Source organism: Prosopis cineraria, unplaced genomic scaffold, assembly GCF_029017545.1.
Source record: "Prosopis cineraria cultivar Desert tree isolate PC_DT_omini unplaced genomic scaffold, ASM2901754v1 PC13, whole genome shotgun sequence".
In the NCBI taxonomy this organism is placed as follows: Eukaryota; Viridiplantae; Streptophyta; class Magnoliopsida; order Fabales; family Fabaceae; genus Prosopis; species Prosopis cineraria.
Genome location: NW_026555344.1, coordinates 21,424,587 through 21,443,540, shown reverse-complemented (window position 1 = coordinate 21,443,540; position 18,954 = coordinate 21,424,587). Strand labels below are relative to the sequence as shown.

General features: G+C 32.9%; 1 non-coding gene across 1 annotated transcript; it reads left to right on the top strand.

The window, feature by feature from the left end:
• The first annotated feature begins 673 nt into the window (after positions 1-673).
• On the top strand, positions 674-780 carry LOC129291904 (small nucleolar RNA R71). Its single transcript, XR_008588799.1, has one exon. It is a non-coding gene; the product is annotated as a small nucleolar RNA R71 (small nucleolar RNA).
• Positions 781-18,954: the final 18,174 nt, after the last annotated feature.

Sequence of the window (18,954 nt, the reverse complement as noted above, 5' to 3'; positions counted from 1 at the left end):
TCGAATTAGAAGAACTCTCAATTGGAACAAGCCTCCTATCACTATAAGAATTAGAAGAAGGTGTAAGAGAATTACCACTTGGATTGTAGCTTTGAGAAGAGCTACCTTGAGACAAATGAGGTGGAGGGTCACGGCCAAAGGTGTTTTGATAGGATCCTCTTTGTTGATTGTCTTGTAAAGCCACATTTGGATTTGAATAGGAGAAATTAGGATGGTCTCTCCATGAAGGGTTGTAAGTATTAGAATAAGCTCCTTGCCCTTGCCTCCCACCATAGGATTGTTTTCCATTGTAGATAGCATTTACTTGTTCAAACTTAATAGGACAATTGCTTTCTACATGCATAGGTGAGTCACAAAAAGTACAAGAATAAGGGACAAGTGCTTGAGAAGTACTTACATTGCTCACTTGAGATATTTGTGGAGCCAACATTCTCCCAATCTTGGCAGCTAGCAAGTCCACATATGAATCATTAAGAACTGAGAACCTACCATATTCACATTTCTCTTTTCCCTTGTAGAGTATTGAGCACCACTTGAAGCCATCTTGTCAATTAGTTCCCAAGCCTTTAAGGAAGTGAGGTCAATCAAGCATCCACCACTAGCGGCATCAATGTTAACTTTGTCTCTTGGAATCAAGCCCTCATAGAAATATTGGACTAAATTCTCACTAGAAATTTGATGGTGTGGGCATTTAGCCAAAAGGCCTTGGAATCTAGTCCAATACTCATAGAGACTCTCATCCTCTCCTTGTTGGACCCCATAGATTTGGTTTCTCAAATTGGTGACCTTGGAATTTGGAAAGAATTTATCTAAGAAGAGTCTTCTTAGCTCAGCCCATGTGCTCACTTTCACATAAGAAGGGTAGTTGAAATACCATTCCTTTGCTAAACCTTCAAGAGAAAATACAAAAGCCTTAGCTTGAACATCATCAACATTTACATGCATAGGCTTCATAGTATCACAAACCAATAGGAAAGTATGCAAAAACCTATGACAATCCTCTCCTGGTAACCCATGAAATTTAGGCAATGCATTAATCAAGGAGGATTTAATTTCAAATTGAACATTAGTAGGAGGAACATATAAGCCATAAGGATTATCATGCCAATTAGGTTGAGTTAATTGCCTAATGCTCCTCTCCTCTCTAGGGTTATGCAAGCCTTCAAATTCATTATTAACATGGCCATCATCATGCAAATTCTCATTCCCATTCCCATGGCCCTCATTATGCACATGCTCATGTCCTAAGATACCTTCCATTGTTGAATTACAAACCAAATGAGAATCAAGAATAGGTTGTGATCTTCTCAATCTAGAAATAGTCCTTTCAATTTCTGGATCTAATTCAACAAAAGAGGTATGTTTTCTTCGGGTCATGCACTAATCAAGCTCAAGAAAATTAAGAACAAAGAACAAGCTAAACTAAAATGCAAATCAACATGAAACAATTCAAAACACACAAAAGCAAGAGAAATAATTTTTTTTATTTTTTTTATTAAACTCAATAGCAACAAAATGAAAAAAAAATAACACCAAACAAGTAGAAAGAGAGTTAGAAATGCTCAATCAAGAAGCTTTGGCAATTCTGGAATTCGCACAGTAGGCTCTCTGGAGACAGTGAACTTGTGAATTTTCTATCAGCAAATCCACATGATAAATTCCCCTGAAACTTTTATGAGAAACACAAGAGATATACAGGAAAATTATATAAAACTTTTAGATTAAAAATCCTGCCCAATCGTTCCCAGAATTTTTCACAAGTTGGTCCTCAAGTCTGGAGAAACAGGATTTCGTCCAGAAGACCTTCAGAGCTTCTAACAAACTTTCAAATAGGAAAATGGAAAAATTGAAGAAAATCCTAAACACAAGAAACAAAGATAAGACAGCGATAAGAAAAATGAAACTGGAATCAATCAATTTGAACGCACAAAGAGGAAGATATGCTAACTCAAAATTGAAACAGGGTTTTGGAAATCCTCTGTAATGGCTCCCTGGACCTTGTTAGATTGTAAAATTTCCACAGGACACTTCCCACGTCCAAAATTGACCAAACCAATTTTAAAGTGAAGCTAGGATATAGAGCTTTCAATGAAATAAATTTCAAGTTCAAATTCCCTCAGACTCATTCCCAGTTAATTTTTCAATTTCAGACAGAGACACTAGAAACAGAGTATTTTCAGCTCTACACCAAACCAACGAAAATTGCATTAATTTTTTTTTTCTTTTTCAAAACAGAATAAAAACACTCAAAACACACAAAAAACACTAAACAAAACACAAAACACAAATTTTTATAATTTTTCAAAAAAATTTTCAGGAACACTAAAAATATAAATTAAGTACTAAACAACCTTAGAATTAAACTTAAACCATTCCCCGGCAACGGCGCCAAAATTTTGATAGGAAATTAGTCGCTTATCCTCAAAATTACACTAAAGCTAACCCTAATGCAATATAGGGCCAACCCTAGGTCATCTCCCAAGGAATGGTTTTAAGTCTAATTGAAAGTTATCTAGTGAAATAAATCAACCAAAGTTTGTAGGAATTTAGTTATCTAGCTAATTATCTAAACTAATTACCTAATATGCAAGTAATTAAAATGCTAGTGAAAGTGAGTGAAATGAACTTCCCTTTTTACAATAATGGAACCCTAGAGATTAGTTGATTTTGGACTCATTATCTTCTCATGATTAGGCTAAGTTTAGCTTCCCTTTCCTCTTGACTAAAGCTGTCATGACTTAAGAAAATTATCCTAAGCCAATTAACCTAATTAGCTAACCTCCCTAGGTCTTAGATTAAAGTCCCTAGTTTAATTAACCAATTGGTGAAGACATTAGCCAAGTGATTCACTCAAAATCCTCTCTCAACAGCCATGGTCAAACACATAAATTGAGCAACCACAAGATTATGTCAAGCTACTCAACAACACAAGCATTAACACCACAAGATTATGCAATATTAACACAAGAAATTCACTAATTGAAAAACACAAGATTATGTGCCAAACAAAGAGTGGCAAAATTCAGTCATGGCTGTCCAAGGAAGAAATTAAATGAAACAATCCTCTCTCTTTACATCAACATCAAATTCAAATTAGAATTTATAAGCTAAGATGATTAAACCCTAGATTAAGGAATCTAACCATCTAGTAAAAAGAGAAGAGGATAGGAAACAAAAGAACTTAGCCAATTTGAAGCTCAAGACTCATCCTCCATCTTCATCTCTCTAGGATTCCACAAAGAAACTTAGCCAATCTTCATCTTCAAGAACCCTAGTGATTGCTTGTGAAGGCCAAACTCCATAGCTCTTGAATGATGAAATGAGCTTCAATCCTTGTGAAAATGGAAGGGATGGAACGAAAATGAAGAAGGAGAAGAATGGTATGAGTTTTGTGGAGGTTTGGTGGCTGAAAATGGAGGTTAGGGTGCTGGAAAATGAAGAACAAAAGAGAGAAAATGAAGAACACTATGAACAAGAGAGAGAGAATGTGGAAGATGAATTAGATATGTGTTGGATCCCATTTGAGGCTTAAAATGGCGTGCTCCTTGGTGTCTCCCATCAGCTGAAGCTTAATTAAAATAAGGAAAAAGAAATTAAAATGTAAATGGGAGCCTTGTCACACTTGCAAGGTGGCAACTTCCTATTGGTTTGTAGATGATTCCAATGTGTGCCTAATTTCCCATGTGTCATCCACATCATTTTAGCTGATCTAATCCCTCAAAATAATCATAATTCACGTGCAAACCATCAGCCATTGTCCTCAAGGAGTGTTGACCTCAATTGCCCAATTGATGCACAAGTCACATGCCACCTATGTCACATAAATCACATAATTCAATTAAATAGCATATGATATAATAAAATCTAATTCATGTCCAGAATTAAATTCATAATTAGAAGGGAGAATTTATTAAATTAATCAAGTTTCAGGCTGCACAAAATTATATAAAAATTTTCACACAAAGGCAAACCAAAAACTAGGACAAACTAAGACACTTAAGAAAGTGTTGACTTTTTTATTTAATTACTCCCAAACTAAAATGAATTTTAAAAATATAATTTCACCATTCATCAACTGGACATAAAATGCACTTTGTCAATTTTTCTTGTACATTTTCTCAAAAGTTCATTTTTTTGGACCAAAATGCCCCTAGTGCACTGATCTTAGAAACTTAGGCAAAGTTCCAAATCTAATGCAATGTGTGCACTTGAAGGTGATAAATCATTAATAAAATGGTCCTAATTGACAAATAAAAGTGGGTAACAAATGTGTTCTATCAAATGGGCCCAGTAAGTCGAGTTGTGTTAAATTGTAATTTATGGAAAATAGGTTGTTGAATAGCCAGATTTTGATATACATGTATATTTGTGATGAAATGTGGTTAAGCAGGTGTATTAGGTACTTTTGGACTTAGTTCAAGGCCTTGTGTGGTCTAATGAGACAAATGGATCAATTTGAGTGCTTGGGTGTGTGAAATTCTTTGAAAAAGTGATTTTTTGCACTCAACTGTCCAAATTTCGATCAGACCATTAGATCATGTCCAAACTTCTCTCATTAGCTAGCTTATGAGATAAGCTTCATGTGGATACTTAAATCACTCTGATTGGACGTCGTTTTGAAAACGGCGCATGCTGGAAGTTTATCATTTTGGCTATCAAATGACAGTAGAAAATCTGGACTGGCATGTCGCAGTGTATGACATAAAAGGTCAAGTATGTGTGGCTCTCTGCCACATGCTGCGGCGTATGTATTGCATGCTGTGGCCTATAGCCTAAAATCAGACTTGTTTCTTTATTATAAATGCATGCAATGAGTGTTATGGATGCAACTGTTTTCTTTTCATTGTGAGTTACTTTGATATGATATGAATTTAATGATTTTGTAAAATGAGTCTTGGACCCAAGCTTTTCAAACAAAGTATTTGATTAATGTGATTTAAGTGTGGTGATTTAATTAATCTTCTCCTGTATCTAGAGGATATAGGGAAAGGTTACATAATGTCTAACAACTAAATTCTATTATGCAATGTATGAGTCCTAAATTATGATTAGGAGGTTTTGGTTCAATAAAAATGAAATGAAAGCTAAAGAAATCAATTAAGTGACAAAAAGGATTAATTAACTAAAAATCAATAAAAGTTTGATTCAAATGTGGTAAAAGGGACAACCTAGGACATCATATAGAGTTAACTTTCATAACCTAATTCAATTAGTCAACCAAAGGGAAATGAGGAGAGTGGAATTAATAAATTTAATTACCTAATTAATGTAAAAGGGAAACCATAGGCACAAAGTCTAACATTTAATCTACTAGAGAACTCATCGTTAACCAAATGCTGCAATTATAAATTAGGCAAATTAAATCCATTAAAATCAATGATGATTAATTCAAAATAATTCTAGAAAATATATTTAAATTAGTGATTGAGTTCTTATTGTTGATTTAATTATCATTGTGGTGTTTGTTGCAAAATTGAGTTGTTCCTTACCTCTTGATTAGAATCATTTAAAACTAAATAATCTTAAACTCTTAAGTTAAAAAGATAAATGAAAAATCATTCCCTAATAGTCTTTAAGTGTAAATTCTAGGCTTTGACTTCCTCCATGTTTATCCCAAGTTAGATCCCAAACTAGCTCAAGCTCTCATGAATGAAGCTCTTCCTCCAAGCTTTAGCCAAGTCATGGTCATGAGATTTATGGGAGTGAAGAGTGAGGTATGTTGTGAATAATTATGAAGGAGAGAAGAAAAATGGTGTGTTGTGAGTGAGAGGAATAGGAAATGATTAAATTTGGATTTGTGTAGGTGAGAGATTTGAGAGGTGAGGTGGCACAAAATGGAGAAAAATTGAAGAATGGTGCTATGGGTGATGGCAGTAATGAAGATAAAGGAGATGCTGGAGTTGATGATGATGATGCATGGTGAAGAAAAATAAAAATCTAAGAGAGAGCTTCCTCCAAGCTTTTCGGTGGCTAAGTGTATATTAGTGAGAGGAAGAGAGGTTTGGAACAAATGATCTAATGGCTAAAAGAGATGGTAGAGAGTTTAAGAAAAATCCCAACCATCAAATTCAAAAAGAGCTAATAAGAAAAAAAAAAGCAAAATGTAAAAGTTATCTAATTTTCCTTAGATGGAAATGCCCCTTGTACCTTTAATTAACCTTACTAATTCCTTCCTTGTCTCTCAAAACCTTGACCATTAGATGTTTCTTAAGGCCTAAGAATTAATCTTCGCCATTGAATTTTATTAATTGTGCTTCCATATCCTAAAAAGTCAAAATAAACCTATTAGTATAGATTATGTCCAAAATAAATCCCATGTCTCATAAAATATTTTTGAATTAATTTTTTTCAGCAATTAAAATTTTCTTATAAAATGGTCATAAACTCAAATAATGTATAATAATTTGAATTAAGCTCAATTAATCATTGAAAAAATTAACCCATGTTAAAAATAGGAAAAATAAAATAATAACAATTAAACTCAAAATTTTCATAATTAATCCAAAAATAAATTATTTCTCAAAATTGGGTAATAATTTAAATAATATCTAATAAAACCAAATTAGCCCAAAATCATCATTAAAATATATAGAAAATGTGAGATAACAATATATAAAATCAATGATTCATCAACATTACGGCTCAAGCCCTAACTTGCCACAAAGGACAACACAAAGGGAAATGTCCTTCTATGTGCCTCACGCTGCAGCATGCATGACAATGCGCCATGGCGCTTGGCTACTGTCATGATAGCAAATATGTCGTGCGACGTTTGATTTGAACAATTCAAGTATCCACATGTAGCTCTTAAGGCTACCTAGCTATTGGCACCGATCTCACACCCAAATACTAACTTAAATGAAATTTAGACACTTAAACCCAAAATGGTACCTTTTCATTCCAAAACCACAACAAAGGTGTCCAAACTCACATGCCAAGTGCCAATAACCGTGGGACCACTTGACCCAACTCAAATGGACCACAAACAACTTGTTCATGCATTCAAACCACAATAATAATAGTCCAAGCACAAATCAGCCATCTAAACCACAATTTAGCATAAATCTAAAAAGTGGTAACAAACATACAATTATCATTCCAATAGCTAAACCAATATATAATCCAACATAAAATAACACTTACACTAGTATCTCGATCTCTCACAGCCACTGCAACACAATTATAACATCCAAGGCCAAGATACCGTACAGTTTATAACAAAGTTCATGTAAGTGCACCCAAAAATAACGCATGATTCCTAAGTTGGCATATACATATATCATTTGTTACAAAACTAAAAGAATTAGAAAGGACTATACAATTACTAGCTAGTCCCCTTAATGCTCAGTCACACCGTCTTCCCCCTTGCCCTATCGAAGCCTTCACTTGTAAAATGTAACCACGAGGTGAGTTAAGGACTCAGTAATCAAAAAGTCTAATCAAACTACTCGTGTGTGAAAGTAGATAGTGTATATGTGAAGTGGCATTAAAAATATATAATAAGTCATATATCCACACATATGGTTATAGTATAATATGCATGATCAACACACCACCTTATATCCTCCTTATATCTTTTAACTAAATCTGTGGATTGATAACTCAATAGGACTAAGTTCACTTAAATTGAGTAGCCCAAGCTCACCATTAACAGGAGGCAGCCCAATCAAGAGTAACTTCACCCACTATGAACCACAGATTTTTCCTGTCTATGAATACTAGGGGTGTCGATATCCAATCTACCTCACGTTGTACTTGGATTCTAAACAATGTAATATTGAGCACCGAGGCCTCCAAGGTGCTAGTGTACCATATGGATTTCCAAACAATGTCCCCAATAACATACTAGGGTGAACTCCCACCCTCTCACAATACTTATGCCAAACATATGCTTAATGATTCCATATAGCCATAACATATAATTTCATCATTTAATGATAACATATAAACAAAAGCTCCATACGTGTCTACTAACACCAAAATACTCGATCAATGGTTAATCTATAAAATTGAACTCTTAATCATTAGTCCACACACTAATTACCCTATTTTTAACATAATTTTAGGTACCCATTATACCCAAAACCTTAATTTAACTAAATCAATTATCCTAACACACTCTATTAATTCTACTTAACACCCAAACACACTAAAAACTCCAAATCTCTACCCACATTTCCTCATTCTCCTAATTTTTACTTAGGATTCATCCAAACCCTAACAAAAAATTCTAAATCCATATAAAACCCATAAATTTATGGTTAGAGGCTTAGCTCCCCAGGGCCTTAACTAAGGCAATAGGTTCAGTAATTGCCTAAGAACAACCAAAATCAGAGCTCCACAATACCCTAAACCTTAGAGAATTCACATAGAATGAGAGGAAAAGGTGTATAAAGCTTACCCAAAGATAAATCTTACTCCTAATGCTTCCAAATAGCTCAAAACGTCCAACTCTAGCAAACTACAAGCTTCCTCTGTTGCTCTACTCATGTTCTCTCTTTCCCTCTTTTGAATTTCTTTTTGATTTGTGAATTGATAAATGAAAATTTTTGCTTATACACTATGGTGTATTGGCATGTCCATCATGCCATATGGCATAAAGTTACCCAAACATGTTTTGGGCCTCTCTCCATGCCACAGCCTTCTCAAACCTTGACCTAGTCCTCTTTTAAGGTTGTCCAAAGATCTATTAAGTACATTATTCTCTCAAAAATATTATTAATAAAATTTTACTTAATTTAACTAGAACATCCTCCTAAACACTGAAAACTCCCAGATTTAAAATCTAAGATGTTATATGTGGGGTTCACATCAACCCAATCTAAATTGAAGCTAGAAGTGTGTTAGCCTATTGTTTAAATGTTAAAGAGGAACATGATGAGTTATCTTGGTTCCATAATAGTTTGTCCTTCATAACTTATAGGTTGTATCCTGCTAGAGCAACTAAGAATGAAAAGAAGACTCTTCATCACCTAGTTATGAAGTTCTTTATTACTAATGACATTTTTTATAAGAGAAGTTATAATGGAACATTACTTTGTTGTGTAGGTTATAAAGAAGCATGAAAAAAATTATGAATCAGATTCATGAAAGAATACGCAGTAAGCATGTAAACAGTCACACCATGGCTAAGCAAATTCAAACATGTGGCTACTTTTGGATAATAATGGAGAAAGATTGCATTGGATATGTAAGGAAGTTTCATAAGTGCCAAATATATGCTGATAGGGTTAATGCTCCTTACATCCCATTACACAATTTCATGTAACCTTGGCCATTTTTTATGTAGGATATTGATATCATTAGCACAATTAACCCAAAAGCCTTGAATGGGCATTATTTCATCCTAGAGTTTATTGATTATTTTACTAAATGGGTAGAGCTAGTTTATTTTACAATATTACACAAAAAGTCTTTCTCAAGTTCTTATGAACGAATATCCTTTGTTGATATGGGATCCCTGAAAAGTTCATTGTAGATAACGGTCCTAATTTGAAAGGAGAAATCAAGAGCTTTCATGAACAATTTAAAATAAAACATCACAATTCAGTTCCTTATATACCCCAAATGAATAGAGCAGTTAAAGAAATCAAAAACAATATTAAGAAAATCATTGAAAAGATGACAATAACTTATAAGAATTGGGATAAAATGCTTCCTTATGCTTTACATGTCTATCACACCGTTGTGTGCACATCCACAAGGGAAACCCCATGCTCCCTTGTTTATGGGATGGGAGCTGTCACACCTATTAAGATGAAAATTCCATCCCTGAGAGTATTGGCTAAAGAAAATTTAGAAGAAAGTGAATGGGTACAAACTTAAATCAAGTAATTAAACATGATTGAAGGAAAAAGACTTATTGCAATGTGCCATAGGAAACTGTATCAAAAAAGAATGGCAAGAGCTTTTAATAAGAAGCTTCACTTATGAGAATTCAATATTGGGGATTTAGTGCTTAAAAAAATAAGGCCTAATTAAGAGACAACGAATGCAAATGGGCTCCAATTATGAAGGACCTTATGTTGTTAAGCATGCCTTCTTTAAAAGTGCGTTAATTCTAAAAGATGTGGAAGGCCATGAATTAGTGAAGCTTGTTAATGCAAATGTTATCAAGTACGATTACACTTAAAGCCAACCAATAAGATAATGGAGGAGCTGAAGGAGCTTGCTAGGTTGAAAACCTAGAAAGGCAGCCTAGGAAAAATGTTAGAGCAATCAAAAAAGAGAAGAAAAAAGAAAAAAGGAGCATGCTAGGTTGAAAACCTAAAAAGGTGACCAAGGCAAAAATTAAGGCAAAAAAATTAGAAATAGGAAGAAAAAACCAACAGAAAAGCTCACTAGGTTGAAAACCTAAAAAGGGCAGCCTTAGTAAAAATTAAAGAAAAGATATTTGCTAAGTTAAGAACTTAAAAAGGGAAACTCAGTCTAAGGAAAGAGGGCATAAGCTAGGATCGACATTCTTATTAGTAGAAAGCTTGTTTATCAAGAATGATGACTATGTTTGGAAAAGGTTTAATCATCCCTCGCACCATGCATATCATTAGCAGCTGACAAGGATGGTCACTCACCTCTTAAAATAATTCTACGCTAATCTTAATATAGTAAAGGGCTAACCTAGGTCATCTCCTAATAGAAGTTGTATCATATGCTGGTCACCTAAGAGGGGGTGAATTAGGTTTCTTCCAATTTTTCTCTTAAAGATCTTGACCCAAAAAACTTGGAATATGAATGTCACTAGGATAAAATAGAGTAGATAAAGATAAGAGAGATAAAGAGCAATACATAGAGAATTTATCCTGGTTCAGTCTAATCCACTTAGCTTATATCTAGTCCCTAGGAACCTCCTAAGATTTTTCACTATAATCATAGTTTGATCTGGACACTTATGAAGCCGCAATACAATCTCAATCTTAATGTTTGTATCACTCTCATTTATAAAAATCCCACAAGTTCGATCCAATTACTTGTGAAGCCACTTATAATCTCTCAAACTTATAAATTTGTTTCTCTTCTCATCACAAAAGTAATTTTAACACCCACTTAAGATCCTCTAATTTTAAGTCTGCTTAGATAAATAATAGAGAAATTTTGATCAGAAAGTAATCCTAATACAAACTCACTCATTGAGTGGATAAAATACATTAAAATACAATAATATTGGAGAGAACTACAGAGAGTAGTTGAAGGTATTGAATATCACAGCTTGTGCCACTCACTTTTCTGCTTCAATATTCATAAATGAGTCCTTTTATTGTTAGAGTTGATAAATGATCCATTAGACTCATTAAAATAGCTATTGGAGTAGTCATCTTCTCTCCTCTTAAGTCTTGTAAAGTGTCTATTAGACACAATTAATTTTTTGTCATTGTTTGATCTTTAACAATACAGATGTAAGTATAGCTTTGTAGCTTTGTAATGGTATATTTACCTAGAAAGGATAGAAATTGGTAGCTTTTTAGATGGGTTTACTCGTTGGAACCTATAACCCTCCTTTATATTCGACAGATATATGAAATGATTAACTTAATCACCACCACCTTAAACTAAAACAATAATGAAATACTATTTAAAAAGCTTGGGCCCAAGACTCGTTTCACAAAACTCATTAAAATCATAACTCATCAAAGTATTACACAGTAAAAATAAGTCATATGCATTCATAACAATCACTGCATGTATTAAAAACTATAAAATTAGGTTAGATTATAGGCCATGCACTGTGGCAGGCAACACGTGCCACAGTATGTGACACAAAGCCACACACCTTGATCTTCTCTATACCATGCGCCACAGTATGATATGCCATGCACTGTAGCACACATGATAAAAAATGCTGCTATCAAAAAACCAATTCACAAGGTAAACTTCTAGCATATGCCGTATCCATATATGATATTTGATCAGAGTGATTCAAGCACCTACACGAAACTTATTTCATAAGCTAACTAATGAGATAGGTTTGAACACAATTTAAAATTAAAATTTAAGCACCCAAATGCAAAAATCTTTTTTAAAGGAATTAATGCACCCAAGCATTCAAATCAATCCCTTAATCTCATTAGACCATTATAGGCCCTGAACTAATTTTAAAAGAACCTATTACACCTAATTGGCCACAATATATCATAAATATACACACGTATTAAAATTTGGCTATTCAAAAGCCCATTTTCACAAAACATAAACTTTTCACAACTTGGCTCAAAAACTTTCCTCTGGCCATTTTCACTATAATATCACCACTATACAAATTCACCACATATTTATAACTAAATCTTAACTCCTATTAATCATTTCATCACATAATCACACATAAGGGCTAAGATTTACAAAATCACTGTAAATTTTCACAATTCCACTAATTCACTACTTAAAATATACATGCAATCCTTATGGCAACTTATATACACAATATCTACAAAAGTTTCAGTTCATTACACAATCTTGGAGTTCATATAGCTTTAACAACTCTGATCTTGACTCTTTTTCCTTGCCTGGCTCACTACTCAGTCTTGTAAAAATGTAATCACATAAGTGAGATAATAATCTCAATAATATAATAACTCTCTATTATTAATTATCACATATAACCATAAGCAAGTATAGCATAGTATACAAGTAAATATAGAATATAACTTTTGTTTAACTTTAAATGTTATCAATATATATTGCCACTTTTAAAACTATATTTACCATATTTCGTTGCTTTTCTCTACTTTTCTAATATATAGCATGATTTCTACCAATCTAACCTCCAAATCACCTTGACTTGAAACTATAGGCTCACCTTAAACCAATATACACTCTTATTGGCCTTGAGCTCACCTTCAGCAGTAGAATCACCTGGCTAAAGGTGTTCTATCTTACTTTTGGACTATGGTTTCCCCTAATACACACCATAGGGTGTTGTTGACTCTGACATTGCACCTCAATAGGCATTAAGGAGATAATCTCCAACACTGTATCTTGAAAGGCACTAAGGAAATATAATTCTCCAACACCGCACCCCATTGAACACTAAGGAGAATATGCCATATGGTCTTTCTCTACATCTCCATACTACCAGTGAACTCCCACCCCTATGATCATGCTTTCTGAACTAATCGTAGGTTCCCAATCACCACAATAAGCATATGTACACACACACACACACACACACACACACACACACACACACATAACATAAAACCTCATATTTCCACCTATCTATTTGATTAGAAGCCACTTTCATATAATATTCACACAATGCCATAAAACATAAAACATTTTCATACACTAGATAGCATACTTATATATAGTTACAATAAATAGTCAAATAAAGAAAGTTATTCAATTACCTCAACCCTTTTATCATAAAAAAAGTTTCCTGTGGACTTTTAATTACTATTATAGCTCTCTATAAGCTTCCTGCTTTTACTTCACACACGAAACATGCCATTCTACACACAATTGGTATAACTAGTCAATTGACTTAATTGACCAAAACTACTAATTGTTACTTATAGCTACATTTAGCCATTCATTCACTCCAGCTTACCCCTTCTAAGTTAGTTACCACTTAATTATCACTTTATACCACTTCAAATGATCTCATTCTAATTTTACACCATTTCCACCCAAACTCCCTTTGAATTAGGGCCAAATTGAGCTTACAGGTTCAAAGCTCTATCATTCAACTCCAAACCAATCGCAAGGCTCTAATTTAACTCCTAAGAACCTTTTTATTACAATTAAAAAAGAAACAAACCCCTTAAATTTCATTGATTCAATTTCTCTATAACTCACACTAAGAGAAATTATAGTAGAATTAGAGGTAAAGGTTGTATGAAGCTTACCCAATAAGTCACTGATCAAAAGTATCTTCCAACGCCCTAACCAACCCTTGCTTCTTCTCTTCTCCCTTCACATGTTTCTCTTCTTTCCTCTCTGCCCTCACCAGCTAATCCATGACTTTTAAGGTCATTTTCTAGTAAATGTGTTGCAGCGCATGTATCATTAGCCAAGATGTGCGGCACAATAAGGAGAATCCTCACCACGTGCACACGTTTCACCCCAAAATGGAGTTCTTTTACCCGTACCTCCTATCCATTCAACATCTTAATGAGTCAAATTATCAAGCAACCATCAAACTTCTAACAACTAATTACCACTTTACCCTTGATTAACAACTAATTACAAGATTAAGAAATCAAGATGCTATAAAACAAAAGGCATACATAATAGCATTTACGCATTTAATGCCCTGACAAGAGTAGGTGAAGATTTATACTGGTATAGCATTTTAGCACAAGTGTTATAAATCAAGAATGAATCACAAAGAGTTTAATCCAAGTAATAATTGTATTTAGATAGATTCTAGGAAGGTTATTAAGTGAACGTAATTGATTACAGATGAAAAGATTAGCTAAGAAATGAGTTTCAAAAAGTTTAAGATTGAGATCATAAAATACAGCATGAAGCATCAACTTAGTATTGGTGCTCTTTGGATTAATACTAATGTTGTGATGAGAAACAATGATAGCATAATGAAAATAGCACATCTAATAGTAATAGAATAACGCTCTTTGTAAAAGACAATGATCTTTTTCATTTTATGAAATAGAGTGATTTTCTCAAGGGAGATTAATGGCATAGGTGATAAAGTAGTTCAAATGAATTCTATGAATGTCAAAGTTGGAGAATAATATCGGTGCTATCAAATAGCACGGTGTTAATATAACTTAGAAGAATTTTCTCAAAGTGTAAATTGTATAAGTGCTAAATAATAGTATTATGTTGTTAAATAGTACAAGTGCTAAACATAAAGCCTGAAAATAGAAGAACGAGAAATACTAAAGAAGTTGAAATAGCACAGGTATTATCTCATAGTGCAGGTGTTAAGGATTTAAAAAGAGTGAATGAGACTAAGTCAAAAGAGAAGAGAAACACAAGTAGAACAAGTGTTAGAAAGTACCAAGGGTGCTAAAAGGTAGCACAGTAGCTAAAACAAGAATAACATTAGTGCTAATTGCACAATACCGATGCTAACGGCACTTTGTTCTGAATTATGGACACTATTCTGTCATACAGTTTATGGGTTAAATTCTAACAACCATAACTCTTTCATTTTAAATCCAAATTAGGAAAATGACTATAGTTGGAAAGCTCTTGATGTCTAGTTTCTAAAGAAATAATACCCACTCAAAAATTCAAATTATTTTGATAGATATGATCAAAATAATGAGCAAAAGTTAATAGCATTTTTCTGAGTACTGGAAGCTTTAACAGCCAATTTTGAAAAATCATATCTATTTCATATAAAATTTATTTTGAATGAAATAGATGCACTTAGAAAGCTTTATAAGTCTATCTTTAAATGAAAGAAGTTTCACGTTAAATGAATTTGTATATTAAGACATACAGAAAATACTGAATAAAGGTCAAAATTGAATATCTCCAAAACTCTTAATAACTTCAAGTATATAAACTTTTAAGAAACTTTATGTAGTTTGTTTTCAAATAATATTTAAGAGAAAAAAAATTCACAATCTTGTGAGATATAATTGATTGAAAACAAGATTAAGGTTATATCTCACTATTTATTTCAAAATCAAATTGTATGTTATGATGCATATAAAACAATGAATTTAATATAAAGATTAGAAAACTTAAAGATATTACACCTATCAAGATCAAAACTATAATGGATCCAAGCTTATATGATTTCATTCACTTAAGCTTTTCTTGGATGATTTTTTCTCTTCATCTTTATATTCTTCATTCTTGAGTAAAGCATGTTAATGATTACTTCAATGGCTTTCTCTTCATGCTCACCCTCATTTCTACTTTGGATAACCTTCAATAATATGATATGAACAAAGTAGTTATTCCAAGTATTAATATGCATAGGATATAAAAGTTATTATATCATGCCATGCATATAAAAACAATCTTATATATATTACAAATACCCAAGTTATGAAAAATAACACTTTAATCACTTTTGGATATATATTCAATTTAGGATAAGGAAAAATATGATAGAATAAAATAGCTTTCAAGCACAAACTAATTTCCAAATTTCATATAGTAAAAGCACCAGTTTCATCATCATAATTAACTAATATATATAAGAAAACAATGAATGCATATGGTCAAACCATTCTATATTCTAGAAAATATTAGCTATGTTAATAAAACTATATTTATCATCATCATAACTTAAACTTAACATAATGTTATAAGCTATTATGTCCAATAGAAGTACCCACTAGTTCAATTATGGAAATTGCATGGTGAAGTAAGTTAAATTCAAAATGTTTAGGGTTTAAATTGATCACTAAAGCTAATGAAATAAGGAAAACAAGTTAGGAAAAGAATTTAAGTGCTTGACAGTAAATTGCGAATGTGTAGGCTCCTAAAGCTTGAATTAGGAAGAATTCCTTGCCACATAAGTCATTAACTAAGAATTATGCCCTCACTAGTCAAAAGTGCAACTAAGTTCAATTAAACCTAGTTGGCTTTAGCTAATAACCTAAACTTAGTCATAAATTAAGTAACCAAAGTCATGGCCATCACCTAAATGAAGACTCCTAGTGTTTTTTTATCTCACTCTTTCTCTCTCTCTTTCAAGGCACTCAAGCACTACAAGGTTATGTTGTTGGATAGGAAGGCATAGTAAAAGATTAAAATTTTAAAGTCCCTATCCTGATCTGGACCGAACGAACTCATTTAAGTCAAGGTGGATAGAAGAGTTACCTTTTTAATTCTTTGAACTTAGTGCACATTCTCTTCAAAAGTTTGGATCTCAGGAGCTGACAACATAGATTTGCTGCCTCTACCGGTATCCACACGAATAGCTCTTTAACTCAAACAGTATACTAGCTCTCCCAGCGTCCGTTCTTCTTTGAATGTTAGTTTTTTTTTTCTAGAGAGTATTTTATGGCTCTCAAAATGTTTTTTGCCTTTAGAACTTTTCTAACTCTCTATTCCTTCATAAAGGACATTTCTATCTTTATATAGTATATAGATAAGGGTTTTTGTCTTCCACTTGAAAAGCCCACGAAAATATAATTAAATTTATCTTATAAATTTAAACCATAATATCATATCTAATTTGAATTTATATTGTAAATTTAAATTATAAAACTTACATGATATTCTCTCATATCATGTTAGTTATTAAATTTAATCTAACATATAAAATTAGATTTAAAACTAACATAATATAATATAATATATATCACATATACATATTATATTATATATATACGAATATATATGTACATATATATTTTAAAAATATATATTATATTATATATATTTAATTTTATATATCATATACAGATATCATATATATATATGATGTATATATATACACAAATTGTAACCTCCTCCTATATCCACTTAATATAGAAAAAGATTACGGTGTTACCACTACCTCACATCAATCACATGCATCAAATTCCATTTTCAAAAGCTTCAGCCGAAAACTTACTTTATAAAACCAATTAAATCACAATACAATCAGAGAAAACACAGTAAAAATAAATCATACACTTTCCAAATACATAGTGGACATAACCTACCAACATTTCTATCTCAATTGCATGCAATTTAACTCAAAAATAAAATTAAAACTTGGTACTTGCGTCGCAGCGGACGGTTAGTATGCCACTGTATGTGGCATAGAGCCACACGCTCATCTTGAATGTGTCGTGCGCCGCGGCATGTGCATCCATGCACCACAGCACACCTATCTATTTTTCTATTGTCATTTTGACAGCAAAAATGACAAACTTCCAACGTGCACCAATTTCTCATACGACATTCAATCAGAGTGATTCAAGCGCCCCCACGAAGCTTAGCTCATATACTAACTAATGAGATAGGTTTGGACATGATCTAATAGTCCGATCAAATTTGGACACCCGAGTGAAAAAACTCACTTTTTCTAAAAATTTTGCGCACCCAAGTGCTCAAATTGATCCCTTACTCTTATTAGACCACACTAGGCCTTGAACCAAGTCCAAAAAGATCTAATATACCTGATTGAACCACAACTAATCACAATTACATTCATATATTAAAATTTGACCCTTCTACGGCCAATTTTCACAATTCACTAATTTAACATATTATGCCATTTCTCGGCATAACTTAGCTCACTCGGCTATTTCTCAACTCATACATATGCAAACGTATCCACAATACAATCTTAGCCTCCAAATTACTCATTTTATTATAATTTGTCCTTTGGCTTAAGATTCACCAATCATAATCACAATACTCATTTCCTCATAATATGTCCTTTGGCTTAAGATTTGCCAATATAAACAATCATTTCAACTCAAACATATTCAAATCAAAGTCTCTTTTTGTCTCAAACAACACATATACACATAATTCAAGCTTGATTTCATAAAAACTCAATTCAATACATGCATGCAACCTATGGCAACTCATATACACTTATATATACAATCTTTCAATTCAGTTCATTACACAACCTCAGAGTACACGGCTTCACAACTCAAGCTGGTCCAAACTCTCTTCCCTTAGCATGATTACTTTTTGACCCTGTAAACATGTAACCACGGAGGTGAGATAAAAATTTTAGTAATAGAATAACTCACTCCTATTGACCATCACATGCAACGATATGAAAGTAAACATAGTATACCATTAAAACCTCATAAAGTAGTATTTTCATCATATTACATTTCACTTTTCACTTTTCATCAATCCTAAAGGATTCTGTGCTATCTTAAGAAATTTCATCATATTACATAAAATACTAGCATAATCTCTACCAACCAAACCTCCTAATCACCCCGACATGAAACTATAGGTTCATCTCAGACTAATGTCCACTCTCATTAGTCTTGAGCTCACCTGCAGTGGTAAAATCACCTAGCCAAAGATATTCTAACGCACAATACGGACTACAATTTTTCTCCCAATACACACAAT